This window comes from Scyliorhinus canicula, chromosome 12 (genome assembly GCF_902713615.1).
Source record: "Scyliorhinus canicula chromosome 12, sScyCan1.1, whole genome shotgun sequence".
Lineage (NCBI taxonomy): Eukaryota > Metazoa > Chordata > Chondrichthyes > Carcharhiniformes > Scyliorhinidae > Scyliorhinus > Scyliorhinus canicula.
In genome coordinates this window covers 22,562,219-22,574,454 of record NC_052157.1, presented here as the reverse complement: position 1 = coordinate 22,574,454, position 12,236 = coordinate 22,562,219, and the positions used below count along the sequence as shown (strand labels likewise).

General features: G+C 49.6%; 1 non-coding gene across 1 annotated transcript; it reads right to left on the bottom strand.

Annotated features, from left to right (window-relative positions):
- Window positions 1–4,653: 4,653 nt before the first annotated feature.
- Window positions 4,654–4,725, bottom strand: trnae-uuc. The gene has a single exon. It is a non-coding gene; the product is annotated as a tRNA-Glu (tRNA).
- Between the last annotated feature and the right edge of the window lie 7,511 nt (window positions 4,726–12,236).

Sequence of the window (12,236 nt, the reverse complement as noted above, 5' to 3'; positions counted from 1 at the left end):
GAGCCAAAAATGGTTTATTTTCAAACCTTGGTTCAGGAGACGCACATACAAGCAACAGTCCCAAGTCGCAGCCGGGACTATTCTGGAACCCCAGCTCTTACCTGGGCTGGGTTTTATCCTGTCGAATTAATCAGCTCATGATGTCATGCGAGGCCAGCAGCGTGGGTTCAATTCCCATACTGGCTGAGGTTGTTCATGAAGGCCCCGCGTTCTCAACCTTACCCTTCACACGAGGTGCCCTGATGGGGCTGGTTTAGCACAGTGGGCTAAATAGCTGGCTTGCAATGCAGAACAATGCCAGCAACGCGGGTTCAATTCCCGTACTGGCTTCCCCGAACAGGCGCCGGAATGTGGCGACTTGGGGCTTTTCACAGTAACTTCATTTGAAGCCTACTTGTGACAATAAGCGATTATTATTAAATCACTACCGTCAGTTCTCGGCCTCAAAGCGGAAAGCAGCCTGTGGTCATCTGGTACTATGGTGCCTTTACCTACCATAACACCCCAAATTCACATTGCTTCAGTTTTGCTCGAGCTCCTTGACGCCACACTCAGACAAATGCTGTCTTGTTGTCAGGGGCAGTCACTCTCAGCTCACCTCTTGAGTTCAGCCCTTTGGTCCATGTTTGCACCAAGACTGTAGAGGTCAGGAGCTGAGTGGCCCTGGTGGTACCCAAACTGAGCGTCAGTGAGGAAATCATTGCCGAATAAATGTCACTTGATAACACAGATGATGATCTCTTGCATCACTTTATTGATAATTGAGAGTAGACTGATGGGAAAATAAAGGTAGTTTTAATGTAAATATTAGAAATACGGAAGGGTGAGCCTATGGTTTCTTGCTGGCCAAAGGTGTTTGAATGTGTGAAGGTTCTAGTTTCACTTTAAACTGTGCTAGCATTGTGCTTGAAGAGGTTATGACTCCAAAGGCAAATAAAGGCAGTGGCAGCAGTAGGAGTTGCTTATTAACTAGGAGCTACTTTCTACAGGGAAGAGATTGCCTTTGTTGTCATATGTCTTCAGTACTATTGCCAGCATATTGTCAGGGTCCATAGCCTTTATCATGTACAATGCTTTCAGCCATTTCATGGTATCACATGGAGTGAATTGGATTATCTGAAACCTGGTATCTGTGATGCTGGGAAGCTCCGGATGATACTGAGATGGATCATCCACTCAGCTCTGGCTGAAGATGGTTGCAAATGTTTCGGCCGTGTCTTTTGCATATATGTGCTGGACTCTCCCATCTTGAGGATGGAGATAGTTATGGAGCCTCGCCTTCCAGTTAATTATTTACTTGTCCACCACCATTCATGACTGGATGTGACTAGATCTGATCCATTGGTTCTTGGGTCACTTTGCTCTGTCTTTTACATTCTGCTTCTGCTCTTTGGCAAGCAAGTAGTCCTGTGTTGTAGCTTCACCAGGTTGATACCTCATTTTTTGGAATGCCTGCACTCAATGCCCTCCTGCACTCTTCATTGAACTGGTGTTGATCCCCTCACTTGATGATAATGGTAGAATGGGGGATATGCTGGGCCATGAGGTTACAGATTGCGGCTGAGTGTAACTCCGCTGCTCCGGATGGCCCACAGTGCTTCATGGGTGCTCAGTTTTGGGCTGCGAGATCTGTTTCAAATCTATCCATTTTAACATGATGCTAGTGTCACACAACACAATGGAAGGGGTCTTCAATGTAAAAATGAGGTCTTGCTCTCCACAAGGACTGTGGGGTGGTCACTCCTAATAATACTGACCTGGGCTGATGCAACTGTGACAGGTAGGTGAGGACGAGGCCAAGTATACTTTACTTGTTGATTCTCTCACTGCCTGCCACCGTCTCGCAGCCATGTCCTTTATGATTTGGTCAGTAGTGTTGCAACCAAGCCACTCTTGTTTATAGGCATTGACCCTTTGTCCCTTAAACCCTCAGAGCTTCCTTCAAGTATTGTTCGACATAGAGGAGTACTGAGTCATCAGCGGATGTGGGTGTTGTATGGTAATCCGCAGGGTGTTTCCTTGCTCATGTTTGACCTGATGCCATGAGACCTCATGGGGTCCAGAGTCGATGCTGAAGACTTCCAAGGCAACTTCCTCCTGACTGTATGTCCTTATTCTGCCATCTCTGGTAGGTCTGCCCAGCTGGGGCACAGGACATATCCAGGGATAGTGATGATCAGGAATGGTGATGGTCATTTCTGGGAGCTGTAGGGTTCAGTAGACTATGTCAGCCTGTTCTTGAGTAGTCTGTGCGAACAGTGCTCCAGATTTTAGCATCAGCCCCGGATGTTAGCCAGGGGGACTTTGCAGCATTGACAGAGCTGTGTGTGCAGCTGTATTTTCTGATGCCTATGCAGAATACAGGTAGTCCATGTGGTTTCATCCTTTGACTTTGTCGATATTTGATACAATTGCGTGATTTTCTCAGTCATTTTAACGGGCAGTGTTAAGGGTTAACCCTGGTGTGAATGGAGTGACATGTAGGCAAGGCCAGATAAGGATGGCAGACTTCCTTCCGTAAAGGGTATTAGTGAACTAGGTGGGGCTTAAGGGCAATCGAATCATGGCTATTGCTGTAGCTAGCTTTTAAAAAAAATTTAGAGTACCCAATTCATTTTTTCCAATTAAGGGACAATTTAGCGTGGCCAATCCACCTACCCTGCACATTATTGGGTTGTGGGGGCGAAACCCACGCAAACACGGGGAGAATGCGCAAACTCCACACGGACAGTGACCCAGAACCAGGATCGAACTTGGGACCTCGGCGTTGTGAGGCCGCAGTGCTAACCCACTGTGCCACCATGCTGGCTGCCCTGTAGTTAGCTTTTTAACTCCAGATTTCTTCATTTGAATTCAAATTGCATGGTGGGATTTGAACCCGTGCTCCCAGAGCATTATGCCTGGACCTCTGGGTTACTGTGCAGTGACGTTGCCAGTACACCAACACCTCCCCAGATTTAGGATGCCCTTTGAAGGCGAACAGAAATGAATAAAGTCGAAGTATGGTCGCGATGAGAGGATAAGAAGGAGCTTCAAGCACGTCACAAACCACCTGGGGAGTTATTAAATTGCAGAATTACATTGGTGGAAGAAAACATATTGGTCTTTCTCAAAAACTGGATAGTTTCTTTGCTTGCTGATACACCAGTGCTGGTGAGCAGCTTGCAACTCGATAGAATTTTGACTCCTTTGCCTGAGGCTACTCAAAGTCTTTTATCACATTTGCCAGCTCAAAACACAGTGCAATTACTTTACTCGATTGATAACGCAGTCTCTGCCTGGCAGCAAGGGTAGTTTCTCACTCAACCCACTAGATGGTGTGTGCTCTGGTCAGGTCAGGTTTCCTTGTTCCCTGCCTGAAGAAGGAGCAGCTCCATGGATCAGTTCAAGTGAGTGCAAACAAATAGAGGAGTGCTTCATCATCCAACACAAACATTGGGGGGTGGGGAGGGAGGGATGGCTTGGAACGTTTAAGAATATATGGCACTGTCATTCTTGCTTTAAGCATCGAGTTATAATTACTGGAGCAAGGGTGAATGCGTGGCGTAGTGGTTAGCATTGCTGCCTCATGGTGCCATGGACACGGGTTTGCACTCCGTCCGCATCACCGGGTGCTGTATCACGGACCTCACGGTCCAGGGGAAGGTTTTAAAAAATTATAAACTCCTTATCCTCCCCGACCTTTGCGCACCGGCACTCCTAGGACTGGACTTCCAGTGCAACCTGCAGAGCTTGACCTTCCAATTCGGCGGCCCTATACCCCCCCCTCACTGTCTGCAGCCTCGCATCCCTCAAAGTGGACCCCCCCTCCTTGTTTGCTAATCTCACCCCCGAATGCAAACCCGTCATGACCTGGAGCAGACGGTACAGCGCCCAGGACCGGACCTTCATCAGGTCCGAGGTCCATAGGTTGCTGAAGGAAGGGGTCATCGAGGCCAGCAACAGTCCCTGGCGAGCCCAAGTGCTGGTGGTCCGGACTGGGGAGAAAAACCGGATGGTCATCGACTACAGCCAGACCATCAACCGGTTTACGCAACGACCAGCAGGACCATGACACCAACCTCCGAAAATTCCTCCAAACCGCAAAACACCTTAACCTAACTTACAATAAGGATAAGTGCGTGTTTAGCACCGACCATCTAGCCATCCTCGGCTACATAGTGCGTAACGGAGTGATAGGCCCCGACCCCGAACGCATGCGCCCCCTGATGGAACTCCCTCTCCCCAATACCCTTAAATCCCTCAAACGCTGCTTGGGTTTCTTTGCTTACTACGCCCAATGAGTTCCCAATTACGCCGACAAGGCCCGTCCCCTCATTCAGTCCACAACCTTCCCGCCATCGACAGAGGCCTGCCAGGCCTTTAGCCGCATCAAAGCGGACATCGCAAAGGCCACGATGCGCGCCATCGACGAGTCCCTCCCCTTCCAGGTCAAGAGCGACGCATCAGAAGTAGCTCTGGCGGCCACCCTGAACCAAGCGGGCAGACCCGTGGCCTTCTTCTCCAGAACCCTCCAGGCTTCCGAACTCCGCCACGCCTCAGTGGAAAAGGAAGCCCAGGCCATAGTCGAAGCTGTGCGACACTGGAGGCACTATTTGGCCAGCAGGAAGTTTACCCTCCTCACAGACCAACGGTCAGTAGCCTTCATGTGAATTCCCATACCGGGAGTTGAACCCGGGCCGTCTGGGTGAAAACCAGGAATCCTAACCGCTAGACCATATGGGAGGTCAGTAGCCTTCATGTTCGATAATGCACAGAGGGGCAAGATTAAGAACGACAAGATCTTGCAGTGGCGGATCGAGTTGTCCACGTACAACTACAATAGCTTGTATCGTCCTGGGAAGCTCAATGAGCCTCCTGATGCCCTGTCCCGCGGTACCTGCGCCAGCGCACAGATAGACCGCCTCTGCTCCCTCCACGCGGACCTCTGCCATCCAGGGGTGACCCGTTTCTATCATTTCATAAAGACCCGCAACCTGCCCTACTCCATCGAGGAAGTCAGGACAGTAACCCGTTACTGCCACATCTGCACAGAGTGCAAACCGCACTTCTACCGCCCCAAGTGCGTGCATCTGATCAAAGCATCCCGCCCCTTCGAACGTCTCAGCATAGACTTCAAGGGGCCCCTTCCCTCTAGCAGCCGCAACATTTACTTCCTGACGGTGATCGATGAATACTCCCGCTTCCCCTTCGCCATTCCCTGCCCCGACATGACCACATCGAATGTCATTAAGGCCCTCCTCCCCATCTTCTCCCTGTTCGGCTACCCCGCGTACATACACAGCGATCGGGGGTCCTCCTTTATGAGCGACGAGCTGCGTCAATTCCTGCTCAGCAGGGGCATTGCCTCTAGCAGGATGACCAGCTATAACCCCCGGGGTAACGGACAGGTCGAGCGGGAGAATGGTACCAGCTGTAAGACCATCCTACTGGCCCTCCGGTCCAGAGATCGCCCTATTTCCTGATGGCAAGAGGTTATCCCCGATGCCCTACATTCTATCCGCTCCCTCCTCTGTACCACAACTAATCAAACACCTCATGAACGTCTTCTGGTTTTCCCCAGGAAGTCGTCCTCCGGATCCCCTCTCCCGACGTGGCTGGCCGCCCCCGGACCCATCTTGCTCCGGAAGCATGTGCGGGTGCACAAGTCCGACCCGTTGGTGGAACAAGTCCAGTTACTCCACGCTAACCCGCAGTATGCGTACGTGGAGTACCCCGACGGTCGGCAGGACACGGTCTCCCTCAGGGAACCTGGCACCCGCCAGCGTGCGGCCTTCCCCCCCCTTCACCATAGACCCCTTCCGCCCCTTTTCTTCCAGCGCCCCACCCAGGCCACCCCTTCCCCATCCATGGCGTCTCCACCACCAGCCCGGGGTACGGAGACAGTTCAAGGACCATCGCTCCCAGAGTCCAGGACATCAGCTGAACCACCACCATCGGCTGAACCAACGTCACCAACTCCCCTGCGGCAGTCTGCCAGGACGTCACGGGCAACGAAAAGGCTGATCGAGTCCATTTAACTTCAACACCACCATGGACCTTGTATGGACACTATGTACTGTTGCTAAATGTCTGGGCCAGTGGGAAGCCAAGGATACATTTTTCTTCTCTCCTTACTACTCATACCACCAGTTCTCCCCCCCCCCCCCCAGCTCTCGTCGACACCCCCCCCCCCCAGCTTCTTTCTCTGCAAGGGGTGAATGTGGTGGTATAATTAGCATAGCTGCCTGCCATTGGTGCAGAACACCGGCTTACCATTGGCCCTGGTCGGTCATGTGCCTCTCGACCGGTTGGTTAAGACCAGTCATGTGACGGCTCCCCGATTGGTCGAGAGGCTGAGTTAACCCCGCCTCCAGGGCGGGGTATAAATACCCAGTATTCCCGGCGGTCGTCCTTCTACTGTAATCAACCACAGGGCTAACATCTAGTATATTAAAGCCATACTTTTGTTCAGCAACTCGTCTCGCATTCAATTGATGGTACATCACCCTCACAATCCAACGATCTGCAGGGTAGGTGGATCGGCCATGCTAAATTGCCCCTTAATGGGAAAAAAAAGAATTGGATACTCTAATTTTATTTTAAAAAATAGTTAGTGGAGCAGGTAAATTGTCGTGTTGAAAAGAGTTATTTTCAGGCCAGCAAGTGGTTTACTTCACAATTTATAATATTAAAGGGTAAAATACTAGATGGTGGTAGAGAATCATGTGCTTATCCATAATTGTCCTCTTCTGTGCTTCATTTCCCACTGTATAACTAAACCAAGATGTTTCAATGCTAAGTGCCCAGATGCAGTCTTATTTTGGCAAATGCTCGACATGGGGGTGGGAACACAACTGATTGCTAAAAATGTCAAAGTAAGCAATTATGTTACTTGTAAACACCGTCATTTACGAGTTTTGAACGTTGCCGAGGAAGGAATGGTAATTGCTCTTCGCTTCTGAGTTATCTGCGAGTTGCAGCTGTATGGCTGGGTTGTGCCAAACAACGATTGCTGACTGAGGATGTGGTCAACGTTGACAGAAGAGATGCCAGAAAGTCACTGTGGACTTCCAGCTAAGAGGCCCAGTAAAGGCATGTCAGGTTGCCAACTTTCTGCTTGACCTAATTCCTGTACGTTTGCTCACATAACCTCTCACCTCCCAGAGCCTCCTTCCTCATCATTGTGCAGCAGCACATCTATCTTTGCGACGCACCATCTTCCAACACCAATCGTGAAGGGAAGAGACTCTTCGGCCTGATGTTTATTGCTGCAGAATTTCCAGGGAGGTGGAGGGGGGGGGGGGGGATTAAAACCTTCCCTCTTTATTACCTGATTGGATTACCCTTGACTGTCAAATTAGCAGCCAATTGGTCCATTTTCAATATCTTGAAAGAAAGTGCTGTCAGAGAAAACGAAAGCATTGCACCTTTTCTTTTTCACCCACGTTGTTCGTTTAATGCCACAGTGACTCCACCAGGGTTGTGCGCAGCGGTGGCCTGGAAGTTTGGTATTCAACCCCTGGAATCTCCAGGCCAGTCCTGGAGGATTGGCAACTGTAAGCACACATGATACGGCTTGAAGTGAGACACAAGAAAAATGATGGTGGGTGACATACGAACAATGGAGAAGCCATGGGGGGGGGGGGGGGGGGGTAAAAGCAGCATTCTCGCTATTGCCTTTTTGGGGAGGAGGGGTGGTGGGGGGGTGGAGGGGGGGGGGGGGAGGGGAATTCATCAGTGCCTCTCCTGCAATGAGGTGATAAATCTGTCCTGTTCTTTTTAAACACATTTATGATTTTGCTACATCTGGTGTACAGAAGATATTGTCCTCCAGGGAGATGTGGCAGAATGGCAACAATGAATGCACACGTGCAACGAAGTCTAATTCCTCCCTCTGTGTGAGCATGCAGCCACTCAATAAAGTGCTGGGCCAAAGAGGATTAAACTTACAAAATTAACCAACGTGGCATAACTCAAGTCACTTTGAGATTGGAATATGATTAAGACGTTTCTCCCACTCTGGCCTCACATCAGTGGTCGACTCTATCCCTAACCTTCACAAGAAATAGTAACGTGTTCTTATTTGCAAGCAAACCCGCAAAGGACTAAATTTATGGTATGTTAATGCGTCATGCCCTGAAGGGAAATAGTGACTTTAAGAATATTGTGGTCTCTAATTGCATGCATAAATTGTTCAAGGTGTTCTGGCATTGAAACTGTTTGATTATTTCAACATTTTCGAACTGTTTTTATCCCCAAGTGTCTGTAATTCCATATCTTCCCGGAATTGTAAAGCAGGTAGAATTATTCATCTTTATGGAGGCAGTATTTCTGTCAGTAAAGTGCTTTGTTGGTTGACTGCAGTATTTATGATCCCGACTCCTGCTTCTTTTTATTATTTGTTCACGAGATGCGGCCATCACTTATTGCCCATCCCTAATTGCCCTTGAGAAGGTGGAGTTGAGCTGCCTTCTTGTACCAATGCAGTCCCTTTAGTGTGGAGACACCCACAGTGCTGTTAGGAAGGATTTTGGCCCAATATCAGTGAAGAAATGGTGAGGTGTTCTCACATCAGGATAGTGGGTGACGTGGAGCCGAACTGTGGTGTTCCCCTGCGTCGTCTGTCCAGGTTGTTCCAGGTGGTGGAGGTTACGGATCGGGAAAGTGCTGCCGAATGAGCCTTGGTGAGTTATTGCAGCGCATTTTGGAGATGGTGTACACGGCATTGATAGTGGAGGGTGTGAGGTGGTGGATGGGGTGCCGGTCAAACGGGCTGCCTTGTCCTGTTCTCCACTATCCAGATTATCCAGCAGAACTTTTCAAGAGCATAGCTTTCCCCATTGCCTCATTCATCATCTCACTTTTGTTATTTGCTTTCATCTTTTGCTTTCATCTTTTAGTGCTAAATAAAGTTGAATAATGATTTTGTTATTTGTACTAAACTTTTCATACCTCAGGTACATCTGTACCAAACATGTAGGCCGAGATTCTCCCCTACCTGGCGGGGCGGGGGAATTCTCCGCACCTTTAGGGGCCAAGCCCTCACATTGAGGGGCTAGGCCCGCGCCGGAGTGGTTCCTACTCCGCAGGCTGGCGTGAACTGCCTTTGGCACCACACTAGCCGGGGCCGGAAGGACGTCGCCGGCCGGCGTAAGTCCACGCATGCACCGGAGCATCAGCAGCTGCTGACGTCATACCGGCGCATGCGCAGGGGAGGGGGCCTCTTCCGCCTTCGCCATGGTGAAGGCCATGGCAGAGGCGGAAGAAAAAGGGTGCCCCCATGGGACAGGCCCGCCCGCCAATCGGTGGGCCCCGATCGTGGGCCAGGCCACCCTGGGGGCACCCCCCCCCGGGTCAGATCGCCCCGCGCCCCTCCAGGACCCCGGCGCCCGCCCGCGCCGCCAATCCCGCCGGTCAGGTAGGCGGTTTAAACCACGCCGGCAGGAGAGGCCTGTCAGCGGCGGGACTGCGGCCCATCGTGGGCCGGAGAATCACCGCGGGGGGCCCGCCGACCGGCGCGGGGGGCCCCAACGACCGGCGGGGTACGATTCCTGCCCCCGCCGAATCTCGGGGGGCGGAGAATTCAGGACACGGCAGAGGCGGGATTGACGCCGGCCCCGGGCGATTAGGGTTGGAGAATTCCACCCCAGATTTGGGGTGGATCTTAACTTGATAGCCAGGCTCACTTAGTTGTGGGAGAAGACACACAATCATCAGACACACAGTGGCAGGAGAACCTCCTGCGATTAAGTTAGCAGCAGGAAGAGGTCCAGGCGGGAAATTTGTCCGTCTGCGGCGGGATGCCAGTTAGGCTCATTAATGAGTCAATTGACACCAATTATCCCAGAGCCCACTGGAATTTTATGGTGGCTCAGGGATTAAATGGAAGTTCCACAGCTCCCTTGTGCCTCCCAAAGGCCACCCAATAAACCATCTGGTTTGCCAGTGGCCTCCCGCGGTGATGGGGGCAGTGGGGTGGGGGTGGGAGCTCTCTCGGGCTTCCACATTGTCAGGGACTCAGTGCTCTACTCGGGGAACAGCATCAGGAAACGTGGGAGTGTGGGGAAGGGTCACTGAAAGCCATGCAGTGCCCTTGCCCCTGACCACCCTTACTCTAACATCCATCAACTTACTCCTCATGACCCTCAACCTGCCCTCATTCATCTGAGTCCAGGAATCCGGTACAGATCTCTGGTGAAGCTCCTGCAGCACGGGCAGTGCCAGCCGTCGCTCCCAGTGACACTGCAACAATGGGAGTTCTGTTACCATGTTACTGGTCTGTTAAGTGCCTGAGGGACACTTATATCATTGCTCCCACATGAGCAACACATGTTTCCCACTGATTCTTTAACCAGTGGATGGGACCCACATTGGGAACATTAAATTCCGCCCTTTATGATGAGTGTAGGAATTTCAGATGATGTGTATTTGGCGCGGTAAGGTTTAAGAACCTGGGTTAGTGTGTGTATGACTACTGCAGTAGAACATTTAATGCATCCTGATTTGACAGGTTTTGGGAGCCAGAGGTGCAATTAAGGCATCGTAAAAGCTTGGGCTAATGGAGTTTTGTTTGAATTAAGGGGATTCCCTCTGGAATTAATTAGATACATAGTGATTGAACTTGATAAGATAATGGGAGGAGCTACGGTACCAGGCATTTTGCAGAAAATCAGTTTAGTTGAGTTTTGCGGAAGTCAAGTTTTAAGAAGTTTTACAAAGTTAAGCAATTGCTTTGACTGCAGTTCAGTTGAAGATATGTCAGTGGACACATTAGCAGTTTCTTTCCAAGCAGCTTAGAATTGTGTGGCTGGACGATGAGCTGAAACAAGCTGAGAAGCAGCTTCTGAAGAAATACAGCCTGAATTTCTGCCTGGTTCTGACAGTGTTCAGGCCTTTTCTTCAAAACAGTTTCAAAGAACATCTCTGTAAAGCACGTGTACCTTCGTCTGATAATTGTATTTAAGATTGGATTGAGATCTGAGATGATTGTGTTGTTTGAGTGGAAGTAAAGATAACAGTTAAGGGCTATTGTGTCAGTACATTGACGAGCATTGTTTAAGAGGTAATTGTAAGCTGTAATTGGCCTGTCAAGTGACTAATTGGCACAGGACACAGTGGGCCTTCCCAGTCGGAGCTGACATGGAGCCCCATCGTCTATTCTCTAGCCAAGATCCCCATTGTCTCTGCAAGATTCTGTCACTTGCCTCTCATCATGAAGGCAATATGCCAATTTTTCTTTCTCAATCCCTAGTGAGTTATTGCACACTTCCTCACATTAATTACCTGATGGAATTAGTTTTGCCCACGATTCCATTTGTCTATGTCCCTTTGCAACGTCTTGATCCCATGTACACAGTTTATGCATCTCCTAATTTACTATCAACAACAAAGTTGGATACACAACTCTCTAAGCCTTCTTCAAAGTCATTGGTGGTGAAAAATGCATCCTTCTGTATAGATCTCTGGAGAGTACTCTATGTAAGAATTAATAATGTAAAAAGTCAATAAATTTTCCCAGCACACCTCATAATTTTTGCGACAGTTTTCTTCTGCACTAATTCATCTCTATCCTTAAAAGCCTTTGCTTTTTTCTCGTTCCTGGAATTTGTGGCAGTTAGATGGACATTGATTCATTTATCTTTCTTGCCTTGGCCAAATGTTACACTCGTCAACCATGTTTTTCGGTTACATGTGTAAAGTAGGTCATCTGTTTGAAAAATCCAGGAAGGAAAATGATAGAGTCTATGCCAGAAATCTCACTTCGCTTGTGCAAATGCAAGTCACAGCCTCACTCACTGATGATGGGAGGAGGCGGGTTTGTTCATCTTCGAGCCTGCGATTTACCTTAAGATTATCAGGAACACAATTACTTGTAACTCTGAGTGAGGCGATTACCCAACGGCAAATGTACAGTGGAAGAAAATACTTCATCAATGTGACACGGTGTTACTATTGATTCATATTACCTGAAGTGGAGCGAGAGAGAGAGACTGGCACAGGCCCGAGGTTGAGGGAGAGACTTGTACATAATGATTGAGAATTTCCTGTAGGCTGGGATGAGGCAGGAGGGTGGCCAATCCACAGGAGGGTTGCCAATGGCACCTCACACCAATGATCAGCAGGGCACAAAGGGAGGACAGAAAGCTCCGCTGCGAGACTTGCATCAAAGGTTTTAAAAAGAAAATTAAGTTCACAGCTGACATCATTATTTCATACAGAGGCTTGTCGGAAAGCGATCCAGCTTCAATAAAATG